Source organism: Castor canadensis, chromosome 3 (genome assembly GCF_047511655.1).
Source record: "Castor canadensis chromosome 3, mCasCan1.hap1v2, whole genome shotgun sequence".
Taxonomy (NCBI): Eukaryota; Metazoa; Chordata; class Mammalia; order Rodentia; family Castoridae; genus Castor; species Castor canadensis.
Genome location: NC_133388.1, coordinates 163,072,633 through 163,090,619, shown reverse-complemented (window position 1 = coordinate 163,090,619; position 17,987 = coordinate 163,072,633).

Here is a 17,987-nt window from a genome sequence, read left to right as displayed (position 1 = left end):
AGAGGAACTGGCCCAAGTGGACACCAAGGGGACCTCAGATCAAGGAGAACTTAAAAGAACCAGGAAAAGAGGGGCCAGGAAAACAAGTCCACTCATCTTAGGCTCTTCTTTTGGATCAATTTGGATCCCATCCTCACTCTAGCCTCTAGGTGCTAGGTTTTGATGGTGGTTGGAAATTTACCTATGCAGGTCTGGGTTAGGCACTGAATTCAAGATAGCACAGAATGCTTTAGGATTCTACCAGAAGGGGCAAAGTATTAAAGTACCCAAGGAATCTTAGGAATCATGACCACACATATTTTTTAATTATCTATCTATCTACCTATCTATCTATCATCTATCTATCTATATGTATTTTTTGCCATGCTAAGCACACACAGACTGAGCAGATGCCCTACTACTGAGTCACACCCCATGTGTGATGGCTTCAAAAACAGGTTTCTCCTTTTCTTTCTGTGTTCTGCACCCATTCCCGTGGCCTGGGGCACCTGCTGCCTCCAGCCAGGTTCTGAAGGCTGAGACCAAAGCTTCTCTTTCCCTACAGAGGAGGTTCTGGTCCTGGGCAGGAAGAGGAAGCCCACTCCACACATGGTACCACCCCCCCACCTCCCCCAGGGGACAGCTGCCCTGGGAAAAGCAGTAGCTGGCACCTGGCCTTGACTTTGGGTAGAATAAAAGCCTGTGGAGGAGAGATGATAGCAACAGAAGGGCGTGTGGCTGCCTCAGCTCACCCTGTGTGGGTGCTGACCGAGGGTCTCAGAAGGCTGATGGGGGCTGGGGGACAAGTGAAGTGGTGCTCAACCAGCCAGCTTGCAGGGACTGGCATCTGGCTGTGACCTCAGAGGTTCTATCCAAAGCCTGGGAAGCTGAGGGAGGTGTGGGACCCACCATACTTGTCACCATACTTGCTCAGGCTGAAAGCCAGGAGCCCTCCCCACTCCTAGCCAAGAGAAGAAATGCCCCAGCCTGCTTAGGTGGCCAGGTGGTGCCTCCTCAGTGGTTTCCAGGCACACCCAGGTGATGCCAGGACAGCTAACCCCACCTGGAAGATCCCGGGAAGGCACTCAGTGGGTTAGACCTCCAGGTTATTTTTACACCACGGATCAGGTTCCAGACATTTGCCCTGCAGGCTGAGCAGCTCCGGAAGGCAGCTGGCAGGAGCTGGTGTGACAGCTGACTCTAGGTCATGCTGACACAGACTGCAGCCAAACGCAGGGGCTGAAGTGCAAACAGCACAGGCCGTGAACTGAGTGACTGCTCTACCCCTTCTCTGGCCCTTTGCTTCGAGAAGACAGAATTTCTGTGTTTCATCAGGAAAGGCAACAGTGAGATTCGCTTCGCCAAGAGGACATAATGAATGTCTGGAAGGGACAGGCAGTGCCAGACCCTGCACCAGGGATGCGGCTCAGGCTTGTCCCACTAAGAGGCATCTGGGCATGTCCAGGTGGCCGGCCAAAGACCAAAAGAGGGTTCATAAGCAAAGAGCTGCAGAAGCAAAGACCCTGGGCGTCAGGCAGGGCGTGCTGGAACTTGTGGCTGCGTTCCCAAAGAGGTGGCAAGAAAGCAGCATTTTGGAGGATGGGTGGGATTAACCAGGCAAGAGAGCAGTAGAGGAAGCAGCCCACGGTGCAGAGATCAGGACAATGGTGGTGCACTCCTGTGCCCAGAGTTCACCCCAGTGAGGAGGAAATACTGGAAGGATATGCGACCACCTGTCAAGGAGTGCAGATTTTAAGCTGCAGCAAACTGAGTCAAAGAAGGTTTTTGAATAGGGAGCCATGTGAACTGAGTTCTAGGGTTTGTTTGTTTGTTTTTGTTTTTGACAGCACTGGAGTTTGAACTCAGGGCTTCCCACTTGCTAGGCAGGTGCTCTACCACTTGAGCCACCAGCCAGAGGGTGTTTGGTTTTTTGGTTTTTTTTTTTTAATGGTACCAGGGATTAAATCAGCCCTCATGCTTGCTAGACAGTCACTCTTAAGCCACGGTCCCAGCCCTTTCACTTTTAGTTTGTTTTTCAGATAGGGTCTCCAGCTAATTTTGCCTAGTTGGGCCTCAAACCATAATCCTCTTGTCTACTGCCTCCTGCCTCGCTGGGATTCCAGACATGTGCCACCATGCCTGTCTTGGTTTTTGAGACAGGGTCTAGTTTTTACCCAGGCTGGCCTCCAACCTCCATCCTCCTGTCTGCCTTCCTAGTAGCTAGGATTACAGACATGCACCACCAGTTTTTAAATGTGCCCTGGATAGTTGTGGATAAGGACTTTGTAGAAGGTGAGGGCTGTGTGGAGAAGGAGAGAGAGAGAGAGAGAGAGAGAGAGAGAGAGGGAGGGAGAGAGAGAGAGGAGGCATTCACAGCAGCTCCAGGGAACCGAGAATGAGACAGAATTGGCAAGAAGCTTTATTTGGAGGCTGTCATTAGATGCTGAGAAGAGGTGACAATGATGCAGAATTTGGGACCTGAATGACCAGGAGGATGGAAGGCTGTCCCCCTCTGGAGGACAGGGAAGGCAGTGAAGGTTGGGGATGGGAAAGAGCATCCAGGTTGAGGTGGGGAGCCAAAGGACAAGACGCAGTGACTAGAGACTTGGCGGTCATGTTGGAGGGCGGAGCTGACACCCAGAGACCCGGGGTGAGGAGGCCAAGGGAGAAAGCAGAGAGAAGGGAGAGAGGAAGACTGGAGTAAGGGCTTCTCACAGTCCTCAGGATCCACTGTCCCAGCCTCCCTGGAGCAATAGGACTGCCTAGTCTGAAACACACACAGGGACACCTAATTTGAGATTATGTTTCCCAGTTTCCTTTGCACCTTGGTGTGGTCAAGTGACCAAGTTCTGCCCTATAGGGTCTGAGTGTGCTCCTTCCCAGTCCTGTGCTTTGAAAAGGAAGTTGCTATTCCTACATTCTCTTTCCTTACTGCAACAGACTGGGCATTGACCTTTGCACATGCAGATAAGGATCCCTCCCTAGGAATGGTGGGAGAGCACCTGGGCCCTGGGGGACACAGAGGCCAGCTACCAAGTGGTTCATTTGGAGAGGGGAGTGTCTTTTTGTTATTGCAGCTAAGCCTCATACCAACGCTGGTAATTCTGTTGAGAATAAAACCGTGGGAGAGGGGAGGTTGGAAAGGGAAGACTGAAAAGAGGAAAAAGCAAAGAAGTGAGCCATCATTGAATCGGGTGTGCAACAATGCTGTGACTGAAAGGGGTGAAGAGGGCCTGTGTGTTGGGTGGCCGAAGTGGAGCTGGGAGGTAGGGAGAGGTACAGGCCAGGGTATCTGAAACTCTTGTCTGCGACAATCCCTGGATACCTTTTTATGGACTCAGGTAGGCTGACTTTTCTTTCAAAAATGATATTTTCCAAAAATATTGGCTTTTCCTTGTCTAAGTTTGAAATACAACTATTTTAGAGTTCCTGTGGCTCAAAATCAAAGCATCTATTTAATGTGAGTGCGTGCGACCTGCCCTTAGTCCTCTCTCTAGCTTTCTCTTCATCAATCGCAGAGGATTTACAGCACCCAGGCCAGCCCAGCTTCTTCAGACTGGGGCAAAGTGAAGCTAAAGGAAAGGCCTCAGAGGACCTGCGCAGGGCTTCTCTTACCCTCTTCCCTCAGGGCAGATGTTAGGTCTGACCTTGGCCAGCACTGACAGGGCCTGTGGTTCTCACTGCAGGGCGAAGGGAGCTCTCCTTCCCGCCAGCTGAAGATTTGTGTCTGCTCAAATAAACCTACACTAGGTTAACAAGAGGAAAAGGCAGATGCGTTCACTACAGGCACTGGGGAATCACAAGAGAAAGTACCCCAAATCCAGGAGTTCCAGAAGCTTCTGTGCCCCTCCCTCCTCACAGGGCAGTCATCGTGTAGGCCATTTACCAGGGCAGTCAATGACTTTGAAGGGGAGTTAGTGAGCCTGAAGCCAGTTTTGGCTGGAAGAAAGCTCCCCTGAGCTCTGGAGGAGGTGAGAAGTTATGGGAAGATGAGGGCTGTGTGGAACAGGGGTCATTGATTAGAGAAGGGACATCAAGTCTCTGCTTACCTCCCTGGCTCTCACAGCAGGAAATGCAGATGCAAAGTGTCTTGGGCTGGTGACCACTCTCCTTGCCACACACTGGGGAGGGAATCTAAGACCATTGCATTTCTTTGGAAGAGTTTTCTTTTTTAAAGTTTCATTTTCACTTATTTTTTGGGTGGGGCTGGGGATCAGTGGCAGGACCTTACCCATGCCAGGTGAGCGCTCTGCTGCTAAGCTACACCCCAGCCCAGAAGAGTTTTCTTAAGTCACAGAAGGGAACTTGAGCGAGAGAGCCCCTCTCTGCACTGGGGGGAGGGGAGAGAACAAGGGAAATTGGAGATCTTGACTTTCAGATGGTATTGAAGGCTTCCCAATTTCCTTTCATGCCAAGGGCTCAGTATGCCAAGGGTCATACTTGGCCTATCATTTTCTGAACCCCAGGATCATCTTGAAGTCACCTATTCTCTGAGAACCAGCATGATTTGATATTCTTGGCTGAAGGCTGCATTGATCCTGCCCATTAGTTTAGAAAACCCAATTTGGGGGATGCACCTCCTTCCTGCTTTTTTTTTTTTTTTTTCCAGTACTGGAGTTTGGATTTAGGACCTTGAAGTTGCTAGGCAAGTGCTCTGCCACTTGAGCCTTCCCCCACCTCCGCAGTCCTTTTTGCTAGTGGTTTGTTTTTAGATAGGGTTTTGCACTTTTGCCCAAGCTGGCTTTGGACTGTGGCCCTCTGACCTCTGCCTCCCATGTAGCTGGGATCATAGACTTGACGTACCACACCCAGCTCTTGGGTTATCGCTATTTTTTTGCCTGGGTTGTCCTCAGACCTCTCCCAATCTCTGCCTCTGAAGCGTCTGGGATGACAGATGTGAGACAATAAGCTCAGCTCCCTCCTTCCTGCTTCTTTTTCTTTCTTTTCATTCTTTCTTTTTTAAGTGGGACTGGAGTTTGATCTCAGGACTTCACACTTACAAAGCAGGAGCTCTACTACTTGAGTCACACTTCGAGTCCACTTTGCTCTGGTTACTTTGGAATGCAGTCTTGCAAACTACTTGCCTAGGCTGACCTCAAACCTCGATCCTCCCAATCTCTGCCTCCCAAGTAACTAGGATTATAGGCGTGAGCCACTGCCACCTGGCCTACTTCCTGCTTTTATTTCTATTGTTTTCCTATTTGTCTAGTGTTAAAACTTACCTAATGGCAGTGTGAGGGGGGAGGGGACTTTGTCTTCATATAGACCTGGACTGAAACTCAGCCCCAAGCTAGTCTGGGACTTGGGGCAAGGAGGTAGAGCTCTCTAGGCACCTGTCAAATGGAGTCTTCGCAGTACATACTTCTTGGGGCTGGGCAGGAGCTTATCAATGACAATATGCTTGCAAAGTGCCCACGCCGATCCTGGCACACTACTAGCTCACTGTAAGTGTGGGTGACAGTTCCCTTCCCAGGAATCTGTGATAAGTTTGCACCTGGCTTACCGTGTGCAGCTTCCTCCTGGGGGAGCTGCTTCCTGAAACCTGAGCCTTTGTTTTGAGATGCTCCTTAGTGTTTTGGTCCCTGGTGAGTTCAAAATTGTTTTGTAGCCTCGGAATCACTTCCAGAACAGTCTTGTTGTCCACCATTAATCCTGTTTTTAAGCACTTTTCTCTAGTGATTTAAAAAAAAAAAAACCATACAAAGGCAAATTGGAAAGCACAGACCACACCCAAAGCTGTATTGAGGGTGATGTTTACATTTTAAAAATTACCTTTGCTGTTCATTTTGTAATTAGCTAAGCTGTGACATTTGGACCATATCTGCATAGAAAAATAGACTTACACACACATGGGTGAAAGAAAAGTAGAGTCGACCATAATCCACCTTTCTAAAACTTTCTTTTGGCACTACTGTGATTTGAACCACTTGAGCCCTTTTGGCTTTAGTTATTTTTCAGGAAGGGTTCTTGTTTCTGTTTAAGGCTGGCCTCAAACTGTGATCTTCCTGATCTGCGCCTCCCAACAAGCAGGAATTATAGATGTAAGCCACAGCGCCCAATCGTAATCTACCGTTTCTGTGATTTCCATAACACAAATGTATTTAGGAGGCCATTTTATTACTTGTTTGTGTTTGTTTTCCAGCCCTTTTTATTTTGAGACAAAGGCTTAGTGTCGCCACTAAGACTGGCCCAGGATGGGTTGGATGGGCTGTCCTCATGGAGGACAGGGACCGTCCAGATCTGGACACCATGCGTAGGCCAGGCAGTGATGCCAGGCTACAGATTCTGAATCACTTGTTTGCATTTTTAACTTGTCAGACCTGAAGTTTACTTTAGTTTTTACTTCGTTTAAAATATATTCTACAGCACAGTAGAGTGACTGTAATCCGTACTGCTGTAATTGCCCTGATTTGATAGGCATAAATTGTATACGCATATTGAAATATAACATACCCATGAATATGCACAGTTATTGTGTGTTAATAAAGATAAATTCGAATATATTTATGATGCTTCAGATTTTTTCCTTTTTTGGTTTTTTAATCCAGGCTGGCCTAGAACTCGAATCTTCCTGCCTCAGCTCCTGAATGCCGGGATTACAGGAGTGTACCACATGTCCAGCTGCTGCTTCAGATTTTTAAAATTCGTATTTTAGGGCATAAGATAGAAGTCGTTCCTGTGATCATGTTATTATGGAAGTAGTTTTATTTTACCTCGGCGTGCTCTTTTTCCCTTTGTTCTTTTTGGAAAGGTTTATTTTGATTCACAGTTTCAGAGGTTTCTGTCCATGTTGCTTTGGCCCTGCGGTGGCTTGGCATGTCATGCAGGAGTGCACGGCAGGTGACAGTGATCACCATAGGCTTCCAGGAGACAAAGGGAGAAAGGGGCTGGGGTCCCAGAATCCCCTGCAAGGCAACACCCCCAGTGACTCAGATTCCTCCCATAGGCCCTGCCCGCCTCAGTATTTTCCATAGATGCTGGCATCCATGTTCTAGAAACCATAATATTTTTTACCTTTAAACTCAACTATTTAACTTGGATACAAATAGGAAAAAATAGTTGAAAAAGCAACATGGATTCTTTAGCATGACATATGGTAATGAACACCCAATTTACAGAGAGAAAAATCAATCCCTCTCTCAAATGTTCCAAGCCAGGTGTCTGGGCTGGGGCATGATTCCAGTGATAGGATGCCTGCTTAGCAAGCACAAAGCCCTAAGTTCAAACCCCAGTTGTGCCCCTCCACCCCAAAAAAGGCCAAGTGTCATCCCAGGCTCACAACACCGTTCTGCTGTACATTTTGCTGTTGTTTATTTAAAAATCTTTCCTTTATCTAACTGAAAAGTAATCGATGTTTTTATGATAACTTGAAAAATAGCATTGTATCTGGATCTGATTTTGAATTTGGAAACCATTTCCTTTTAACAGTCCTTTCCTCGACATCGAGCACATAAACAGTATATCACTCCCAAAGCAATAATCAGAAATTCAGCCTGAGATTTCACATGGGGCTATTGTCTCATTACAGTGGAATGGGGAAATCAACACATTTTCATTTATTATAATAAAAAATTGCAAACCACCTAGATGTTAGACAAAATATGGTATATCCATATAGACCAAAGTGTACCATTACAAATAATAGATTATGTAATGTTTTCACTTTTTATTTTCATTATTAGATTCTTTTTATTTATAAGTTAACTTGGTACAAAGTGCACTGATTGAAAAGGAACACAGCACACAGGCTATGAATGCCCCTTTTTTAAGAACTTAGAGAAATGCTTACAGTCCAAAAATAATCAAGAAAAGAAACACATAATATTTAACATCCAGCTTGAACTCAGTTATATATATTTATTTGTGGAGATAAGTAGGCTATCTCAAGCAATTTTTAATTTTCCTTTTCTTTTTAGCACAGTCTAGAATCTCTATAAGTGTGTATACATTATAATTGAAATTTAATGAAAGACAAAGTCTCAAAAAGAAAAATAAGTAGTGAAAATGAAAAAGAAAATGCAGAGGCTAATCCATTTTGTAGACTTTGGGGACCAAGGACCAAAGCAGCTGACAAGCTTGTTCTGGGCTGTTTCCTACGGATTGGCCAAGGCCCAGGGTCGGATTCTGGTGTCACCGACACACGTATTGCTCTACCAAGAAGATCCTCATGCCTCCTCCTGTTTGCTGATGAGTTGTTCTGCTCGGGGTAAGCCATTTCCTCTCCAGGGCCTCAGTTTCTCCTTCTGAAGGGTCAGGTCTGAGATTCCATTTCGCAGAAGTTAATGCTTGTATTTTTAATACTTCCTATTGGAAAATACTCCATTTTGGCTAAGAAGGTTGAGTTCAGACAAAGAACACCCTGAACTCTTGCTTCTGTCAGGCACTGGGATGAACTAGGCATGTGGAATTGGGGAACGAACCATCCTGATTTGGGGATGCTTACTGCTTGAGAGTCTGATATGAATGGAAGGTGAGGTTTGTTAAAAGTATGTCCAGACAGCCAGGCTACTTGGGAGATTGAGATGGGAGGATTGAGTTGAATCCAAGAGTTCAAGCCCAGTCTAGGCACCATAGGGAGATTCCATCTCCAAAAAGAAAAAAGCATTGGCAAAGGGAGAGCACAGAGATGGGAGTTTCAAGCACATCTGGGTTTGGAGAGTAAGCAGAAACCAAGACGCACTCTCCTGGGATGAAAGACAGCCATGCAGGGTTGTAACAGCCTGTGCAGTGCCAGGGGAGAGAGAGGAATCAGTTTAAAACAGAATTAGAAGTGAAGGAACCTTCTAGTGGCTAACTTAACAGGGTCAAGAGGCTGCCAGCTCATTTCCCCCACTGTGATGCCAATGTCTGGAAGAACAGAAAGCACTGCCATCAGAAAGCAAAGGGACTGATTTCAACCACAGTTTCTATCTAACTGTTCCCATGAAGTCCGTTTTTTGTTTTTGTTTTTGTTTTTGTTTTGAGATACTGGGGTTTGAACTCAGGGCCAACACCTTGAGCCACTCCACCAGCCCTTTTTTGTGAAAGGTTTTTTTCAAGATAGGGTCTCATGAACTATTTGCCTAGGTGGCTTCGAACCATAATCCTCCAGATCTCTGCTTCCTGAGTAGTTAGGATTACAGGCGTGAGCCACCGGCACCAGGCCATGAAGGTCTTTTTATTTGCTGCATAGAGGGCGTCCCAGTGGCCTCTTGGGGGCTTCCTCTGCAGATATCCCTCCATGTCCTATCTCCATGGCCCCACTGCGCCCCTCCCCCATCATCTACAAGACAACCCAACTTCTCCTTTGCTCAGCTCTGCCCCTCATTAACTCACACGTGAAGTGGCTCCTATCTTTGGACACCTGCCTGAAGCTGGAGCCTTTTCCCTACTGATAAGACACAGAAAGAACAGAAACAAAGGTTGGATGCGACAGGCAGAGTTAGGCAACCTGCTGAGGCACTCACGGGGAGTTAGTCATGTGAAACACAGAGAACCTGTACACTCCAAGGGCCACCAGGACCACACAGGCAGAAGGGTCTGTCTACCTTGGAGCATTTCTGGAAGTTTCCCCTCCCCCTGGACCACTAGATTCCTTTACCTCTCCTCTAACCCACCCCAAAGTAGGAACAGAGATGTTTAACAACCTCTGATCTGAGTGTGAGACAGGATGTACTCAGAAGCTTCCTTCAGATTATGGTTAAGACTAGGGCTTGGGGCAGGAAGGGAGGGAGGGCTTGGGGCTGCCCAGGTGGGGTTGGAGTTCATCTCAGAGATGAGAATAATCTGTAAATTAGTATGGCTGATCACAATAAAAATTTATTCCTTGCTCATGAGCCATAGCTCTTTGTCGGTGCCCCTGATGAGCAGGCAGACGAGTGGGGACATACGCCTGTCTTGTGGCCACAGGATGCTTTGGCCAGTGGAGCAACTAATAAAGACCCCCTCATGGCCTAAGTGTCTATATAAGCACCCCCAAAAAGGTAACACTTCTGCTTCACAGAAGCCTTGGAACACAGCACAGCGGGACTCAAGGGAAGGATGCAGAGAAGGGAAGACTGAGGCATGTCTGCAGCAGGTGGAATGAGCACAGATTGGCATCTGCAGTCACACATCCTGGCTGTGGGACATTGTTCACTGTCCCCGAACCTCAGTCCCTCATTTAAAAACCAAGAATACCAACAGCTCTTCGGGCTGATTGAGGATTACATAAAACATCCCAAACGCATGAAGCGTCAAGGTTCTCCCTCCTAGCTGGGCACCCTGACTGCGGCTCCAATGGTTCTGACTGGTTAGCGAAGGCCTGAGAAATGGTGCTAGGGTGACTGCCGTGGGGGAGGGGTAAAAGCAGAATCTCCGCTTCGTCCCGCCCCCCAGCTCCAGAGAGAGCCAGAATTTCTCAAATTCTGTAGGCAAGGACCTCCTGGGCATGATTCAAAATCCAGAAATCATGAAGGAAAAGAAAGGCCACCTGACTACGTATAGAGAGAAGACACGCGTGTGGAGGAAAACAGTAGACAGAGTGACAGATAAATGACAAACTGGGGAAAACATCTGCGACTGTATCCTTACTAAATAAAAAACTATAAGTCGGTAAGAAAGAGACTAACGGTGAGGCCTGGTGGTGCACGCCTATAATTCCAGCACTTGGGAAGCAGAGGTAGGAGGATCAACAAAAGTTGAAGAGCAGCCTGGGGTACACAGTGAGACCCTGGCTCAAACAATAACAACAAACTACATGTAGATTCCAACTTACAGCTTTTCAAAGTTTTTGGCAAAGACTAAAACCTTTGGTCACGGCTGTTAGCGAAGGCATAAAGACACAGACTTTTTTTCTAAAGAAATTGTTTTGTTGGGCTTTGAGGTATTTTTGTTCTTGTTGTGTTTGCTTTTAAGTTAGGGTCTCCCTATGTAGCCCAGGCTGGCCTTAAACTCATGATCCTCCTGCCTCAGCCTTCCAAGAACTGGGGTTACTTGGTATGCACCACCAAGCCTAGCTTAAAACAGACCTTTTCATATGGTGTTGATGGGAATTCAAATTCATTCTCTTTTGTGCGAGGAAGGGAAGGAACTAGGGTTTGAACTCAGGGTCTCGTGCTTGTTGGCAAGAGCGCTACCACTTGAGCCACCCTGCCACTCTTTACAGAGACAAATTGGGTAATTCCGTCAAATTCCAAATTTCATATATCCTTTGATATATAATGCTACCTTAAGCACAGATTTTTAAAAGATTACAAACAAACGCGCACGAATGGAGTGGCTAATTAAATCATGATAATAGCATACAGGGAAATACAGGCTCGACCTTGTACGTGCTAATATGAAAAGGTTTCCATAACAGAAAAAGAGGAGGATAGTGACTTCTGAGGGCTGTGTTTTAAGCAAGCAAGTAGTATCAGTCCCATTTTACAGATGAAGACAGTGAGGCTCAGAAGAGAAGCAGCTTGTCCATGGTCACTGCATAATAGATAGTTAGACAGCAGCTCCTGGAGGCCTGGCCCAGCTTTGCTCATTTAATACAAATGACTTTTGAGATTCTATGACACGTCAGGACCTGTGTGGAGCTGGAAATACCAGGATGAGTAAGGCAGGGTCTCAGCCCCCAGTAGTAAGATTCAGTAAGTCATAACTGAACACTGTAACAAGACAGGGTGGGAGAGGTTTAGCGGTTACTATCTGATGCCCACCTTCACTGTATAACTTGTACAATTAATCGCAAATCCAACCCTGAACAAGCACTGAGGCATCTATCCTAAGATAGCCTTTTCCATGCACAGTGTAGGGTTACAAAAGCCCCACTCACACTTCTCTCCAAGCTGTGCAGTACTGTAGACAATGGCCACACACACATTATTTAAATTAATTGCAATTAAATAAAATTTAAAATTCAGTTTCTTTCTTTTTTTTTGTGTGTGGTACTGGGGTTGAACTCAGGGCCTCATGCTTGCTGGACAGGTGCTCTAGCACTTGAGCCATTCTGCCAGCCCTTTTGGGAGATGGGTATTTTTTTTTTTTTTTGTCTTTTCTTTTTTGGTGTTGGGATCGAACCCAGGGCCTCACGCATGCTAGGCAAGCGCTGTGCCACCGAGCTACATCCCAGCCCGGGAGATGGGTATTTTAGAGACAGGGTCTCAGGATCTATTTGCCTGGGCTGGCTTCGAACCGCGATTCTCCTGATCATTGCCTCAGTGGCTAGGATTACAGGCGTGAGCCACCAGAACCCGACTAGAATTCAGTTTCTTAGTTGCACTAGCCAACATCTGTACAGAGCAGGTGTCCAGGGACCTCTAGAGGTGGGAAAAGTGCTAGATAGCCACCAGTGGCTGCCATATTAGATGATACAGATTGCATCCTGACAGTAAATTCCATTTCACAGTAATGTAACCATTCCCCTGAGAAGGGTGGCAGAGGTGGGGGGTGATCTGTGCAGGATTCAGGGTCCCTGGGGATATACACAAGAGGAAAGCACCCTGTCTGTTTGGAGTCTCCCCCATCCTTCCTATTCCCACCTCAACAGGCAGCCCCCGCCTCCCCTCCTCTCTCAGTACAGACTCACCAGCAAGAGTGGTTTGCACACTGGCTTCCCCTTCCCCACCAGAGGCTCCTAGTGCTGTCAGGAGTGGGGTGGGGGTAGGGGTGGAGAGTGCGGTGCAGGTAACCTGCCTGTTGTCCTGCCTGGATGTGGAAGACACTGGTCCCCCAGTGGAAGTCATTTCTCCCTGCAGGCCTCTTGGGACTCAGGCTCGTGGCTGGTTGGTTGTTCTGCACGTATCAAGCAGCACTGTGCACACCTGGCCAGGACACCAGAGCCAGCCACTAGAGGGTGGTGAAGCCCTCCTTTGAATTATGAATAAAGCAGGGGGTTCTCACCTCCTGGACAGCTCCCAGGGCCATCGTTGCTCCCCATTCCCACAAAGCAAACAACAGAAAATATCTGAGAAAAATCAATGCAAGCCATATTTTTATGTTTTACATGCACTTCCAGAAATGAATCAAAAGAGATGTTCCAGGAAATCAGACAAGCCTCATCAAGCAGAAAGTCCAGTGTCCATCTGCTATTATGGGCCCTCCACGAATAGATTCCTCTTATAACAGGCAGTCTACTAACCTTGCCATGTGACTCCATTTACCCTCCAGGAGGTACTCCAAACAGCTTCTTCTCAGTCCCTTGGCACTCGGCAGGCTCTTTTATTATATTTGTCACATGGCTTAGGGCCTAAATTTAGATATAAAATGGAAATGCAATCACTGCCTCAGCTTAGTTTTGACAATTAGCGGTGCGGCCTCCTGGAGTCCCAGGGGAAAGCAGATCCCTTTGCAGTGAAGTGGAGTTGCGTTTGTGCACGCTGATGCCCCCTAGCGGCGACACCGGAGCCTGGACGTTGGAAGCACCTTTCACCCTTCACAGGACAAACTTGGGGTTTAGCAATAGAAAGGAAAAATTTGCTAGCTGAGTTTCTGTTGGTCTCTCAAATTTTACTATGTACTAAGCTCAATGCATTCGGCTTATTCTGGGTTGAAAAAAAAGAGTTCAGAGTCGTGGTCAGATTTAAAAGCTCTTTTCGCCCCAGCGTGGGCCTGCTTTGTACACAGGGTGGACAAGGGAATCTGGTTACTCCTTCTCTCTTTCCTTTGTACCTCTCCACTGGTCATAAACTGCTGTGTTGGTGTGCAGTGGGGAAGGAAGTAGGAAAGGGACAGGAAAGGCCTTCCTTGAATCCTGTAGTCCTTGCTTTGCATACACTCTCCCCCTCCAGGAGAGACACTCTCCGGAGTGCTTCAGAGTCTCACATTTTGGGAATGTTCCATCCCCTGGGGGAGGGGCGGTGTGGGGACAAGACAGAAGGGACATTGAATCTACAGTTCAACAGGGCCCCAAGGGAATGTGGTGTACAGTTAAGTTTAAGGCGTCCTGACTTCCAGCGGTTTCCCTCTCCATTGGGTTTCCTTGTGCCTCCAGACAGCTTCTTCCAGGGTCCCTTGATCTACACCTGGCTGCTGGAACCAGGCTTCTCATGGTGGAGTCACCTTCAGCAGAGTGTCTCCCTTTCAGATGCCCTAGTTGGGGCTGGGTACCAGCCATGATTCCCCCAAAGTCCAGGGGACACACTTCAGACTCTCCAAGTGTTTTCTCGAAGCTTCCCTCGCTGGCAGAAGTGATGTGGAAACACTTCTTCCCACACAACAGGCTGGGTAGCACAGTCCATCAGCCTGCTCTTCTCTCTCCAAAGAAATGCTCACCTCCAGAAACTTCTCCCTCCCAGTGAGGACCCAGGCTTCCTCTCCTTGGAAGAGGGTTACGAGCAGAGATGGTTCCTTGGTTTCTCAGGACCATCTAGATGTCTCATCTAGGTGTCTATGCTAGTTTTCTATTGCTTGTACCCAAATACCCCCATCTTAGTACTGAAAACCACAAACATATATTATCTCAGTTTCTGTGTGTTATGGACTAAATTGTTTCCCACCTCCATCTGCATGCATGGAAGTCCCAACTGCCAAATGTGACTGTACTTGGAGATAGGTCTTTAAGAGGTGATTAAGGTTGAGCAAGATCATAAAAGTGAGGCTTTAGGCCAATGTGATTGGTGTCTTTCTGAAGAGGAAGACACACCAGGGAAGTAGGCACATAAAGAAAAGGCCATGTCTGTTGTTTTCTCTCATACATGGAAGATAGATCCAAAAGATAAACATGTACACAAAAACAAGGAATACAAACTCAGGTGGAACATGTTTGTAATAGTGGAACTACTCTATGGAACTCAGGGAAAGAGGGAAAGGAAAAGAGCATGCTAGAGCATCAGTAATAATGATAAAAATATTACTGATTTAATATATTACAGTAATATATTAAAACATAACATCTGTGAAGGTGGAAAATATAAGGATGTGTATTGAAAGCTGTAGAAAAAGGTGTGCGGGGAGGTAAAGAGGTAAGGGAGTGTAATGGAAGGGGTTGAACGGGCCAAAATAAAGTATACACAGTGGGGATACATAGAGAAACCCCTTTGACCATCAACTTAAATATTAATAATGAAAGATGGGACTGTAAAATGGGTACAGTGGGGGGGGTACTAGTGGGAGGGAGAGGGTGAATGAAGGAGATTAAGGTGAGGGAATGTGGTGGATGGACTTCATATACTTATGTGAAATAGACCAAAGAAACCTCTTGCGATTGCTTTAAGTGGGGCTGGGAGCAGGTTGAGGGGGACAGAGGATGGGGGTGATCTGACCAATGTACAATATAAGCCTAATCAGAATTGTCACTATGAATCCCCCCTGTACAACGAATATATTCTAATAAAAATTTTATAAATAATAAAAAAAGACAACAAAAATCCTTTGAGACAATGAAAGGCATCCAGAAACAAAAAGAAAGAAAAGAAAAGACCAAGTGAGGACACTGCGAGAGGCAGCCACCTACCAGCCAAGGACAGAGGCTTCAGGAGAAACTTGCTGACACCCTGACCTTGGACTTCTGGTCTCCAGAACTGTGGCATTTTGTGATGGTAACCAGAGGTGACTAACATACACTAGGGGTCAGCACAGCAATTCAGGTACAGCTCAGCCAGCTGCCTCTGGCTCAGGCTCCCTCCCAAAGCTGAGATCAAGAGGTCTTTGGGCGCCTGTGGCTCACACTTTGTAATCCTAGCTACTCAGGAGGCAGATGTCAGGAGGATCATGGTTCAAAGCTAGCCCAGGCAAATAGTTCTGTGAGACCCTATCTTGAAAACCCTTAACCAAAAAAGTGGCTTAAGGTGAAGGCCCTAAGTTCAAGCCCCCGTACCGCAAAAAAAAAAAAAAAAAAAAAAAAAAATCGTCTCTGGGAATCCATAAGGGAAGATCTGCTCCCAAGTTCACCCTCATGGCTGTTGGCAGTCCCAGGTCCTCACTGAGGGACGGCCAGAGATAGCGGCTCTTTGCCATAAGAGCTTCAACAGGAGGCAGCACAGTGTGGCAGCAACTTCCCTCAGTGTGAGCGAGGAGCAGAGGGGAGCCCGTTGTTCTTTTCTTTTCTTTTCTGTCTTTTTGCAAAGCTGGGAATTACACCCAGGCCCTTGAGCATGCTAGGTTAGCACTCTACTGCTGAGCTACAAGCCCAGCCTCAGCACGGTCTTATTATAACCGAACGTCCTAGTGGTATCCATCGCTTTGGCGGCATTCTATCTAGTAGAAGCAAATTGGTAGGCCCAGCCCATACTCAAGGGGAAGAAATTACACAAATGCATAAATACAAGCAAATGAGGATCATGGAGCTACTTATTGGGTTGCCCGGCATTTCAGTCCTGCATTCTCATTTAGGAGTAATTAGCACTTATGACATTGGGTTTGGTTTTTTTTTTTTTTTTTAATGCCTTCATTGAAAACAAAAACAATTGGGAAGGAGCCTGTAACATTTTACTGCACTAGTAAGGAGAAGAGAGTGTGGTACATGTGTCCTGGCAGATGTGGTGGCTGGCAGATAATGAAATGTCTCAATGGCTCTATTTTCCAGTGAGGAAGGGAATGTAGTCATTAGCAAGAACTGGGATCATGGAGAGAATGACAGAGATGGCAAGTTGTACAGCAAAGTCTCATGTTCTCAAGTGGTCCCCAGCCAGGAACTACATATCCCAGACACCCTACATCCAGACAGCACCAATAGATTATGAATGGAAGCAATTGGTGGCATTTCCTGCCTAAAGAGGTTAGGAAGTAAATACCCATTCTCCATCTTTTCTTTATGGGTGTAGAGAACTTCAAGACTCCAAGAGGAGCCTTGATGATAAAAGGTACCCAGATCCCTGAAAGCCACCTGACAACCAAGAATACTTGCCCTGGCTGGACTTGCAGGTGAGCAAGACACTAGCATTTATGTTTCAAGTCACTGAGAATGTAAAACTTGATTGTTGCAACAGGCAGCATCTCCAAACTGAGTGCCATGGGTTGAGTACTCAGTGACTGGACATAGAAGATCCTACCAGTGGGAAAGGTCAGCACCTGAAGGTCCTCACTGACCTTAGTAGATCACTGGACAATTGTGACCCATCCCATGACAGACCTGCCAAATAGTGGTTGAAGACCAAAGACTTCTTATCCCTGTATGCCCCAGGACCTTCGTACAACCCTAAGAGGAGGGCGCCCTGAAATAATGACTGGAGTTGGACTTCCCAAAACATATCCCAAAAAGAGTTTGAAGTGGCTGTGATTTGTTTTACACGAATGCCCAAATTCACATATTGTTACCTACTTTAAATCAAATTTAGCTTTCTAGCCTCCACTCTGCCAACCTGGTGGGAGGTCAGTTCCAGGCGTTGTTGGTGCTGTCTCCTCTCCATGTTGCATGTCTCAAATGAGGGAAGCGCAATTCTACTCAGGTTGAACAAAAACCCGCAAGGCCACGGTGAGGGGTGGGGTTGGAGCACGAACAGCATCAGTCTCAGAGAAGAACACAAAGTGGCCAGCATAGGGCCTGGCATCGTGTTAGCTCACCATCACGAGCTACATGATGGAAAAATCTTTCCACAGGGATGACATTTGTCCTCCACCTTCCTCCTTCCTTAATCTCATAAAAAGGAAATTGAGTAAAAGTTTCCGGCAAGTCCTAGAAGAACCTTAAATTAGTTTCTGTCCTTACAAATAAATAGGAAGGGACACCACCAGAGTGACGTCAATTACTACGGCCCAAGTATTGATTTCAGGCTTAGATTACACACACCCGGCCACTCTAGGAGAAAGCACCCCTCTTTCTCCAACGCAGGGAGCCTCATGGATCAACAGCCCCAGCGGGACTCTGAAATTCTCTAGCACCAAGCCAAGGCCACGCCTCTCAATGCTACTTCTGGCCAATGAAAGGCTGCGTCAGGGGTATGGAGGCGGGCCCACCGCTGGGGGCGTGGCCTCCTCTGACTTACCTCCCGAGGACCTATGGCCGCCCTTTGTCCCGCACTCGGTGTCAAGACCTGCAGTATGAAGCCACGCTCCTGCACCTCCCTGCTGCCTCCCAGGTTCATCTCCTAATTTCTTAAACATGTATCTTGAATCCTACATTT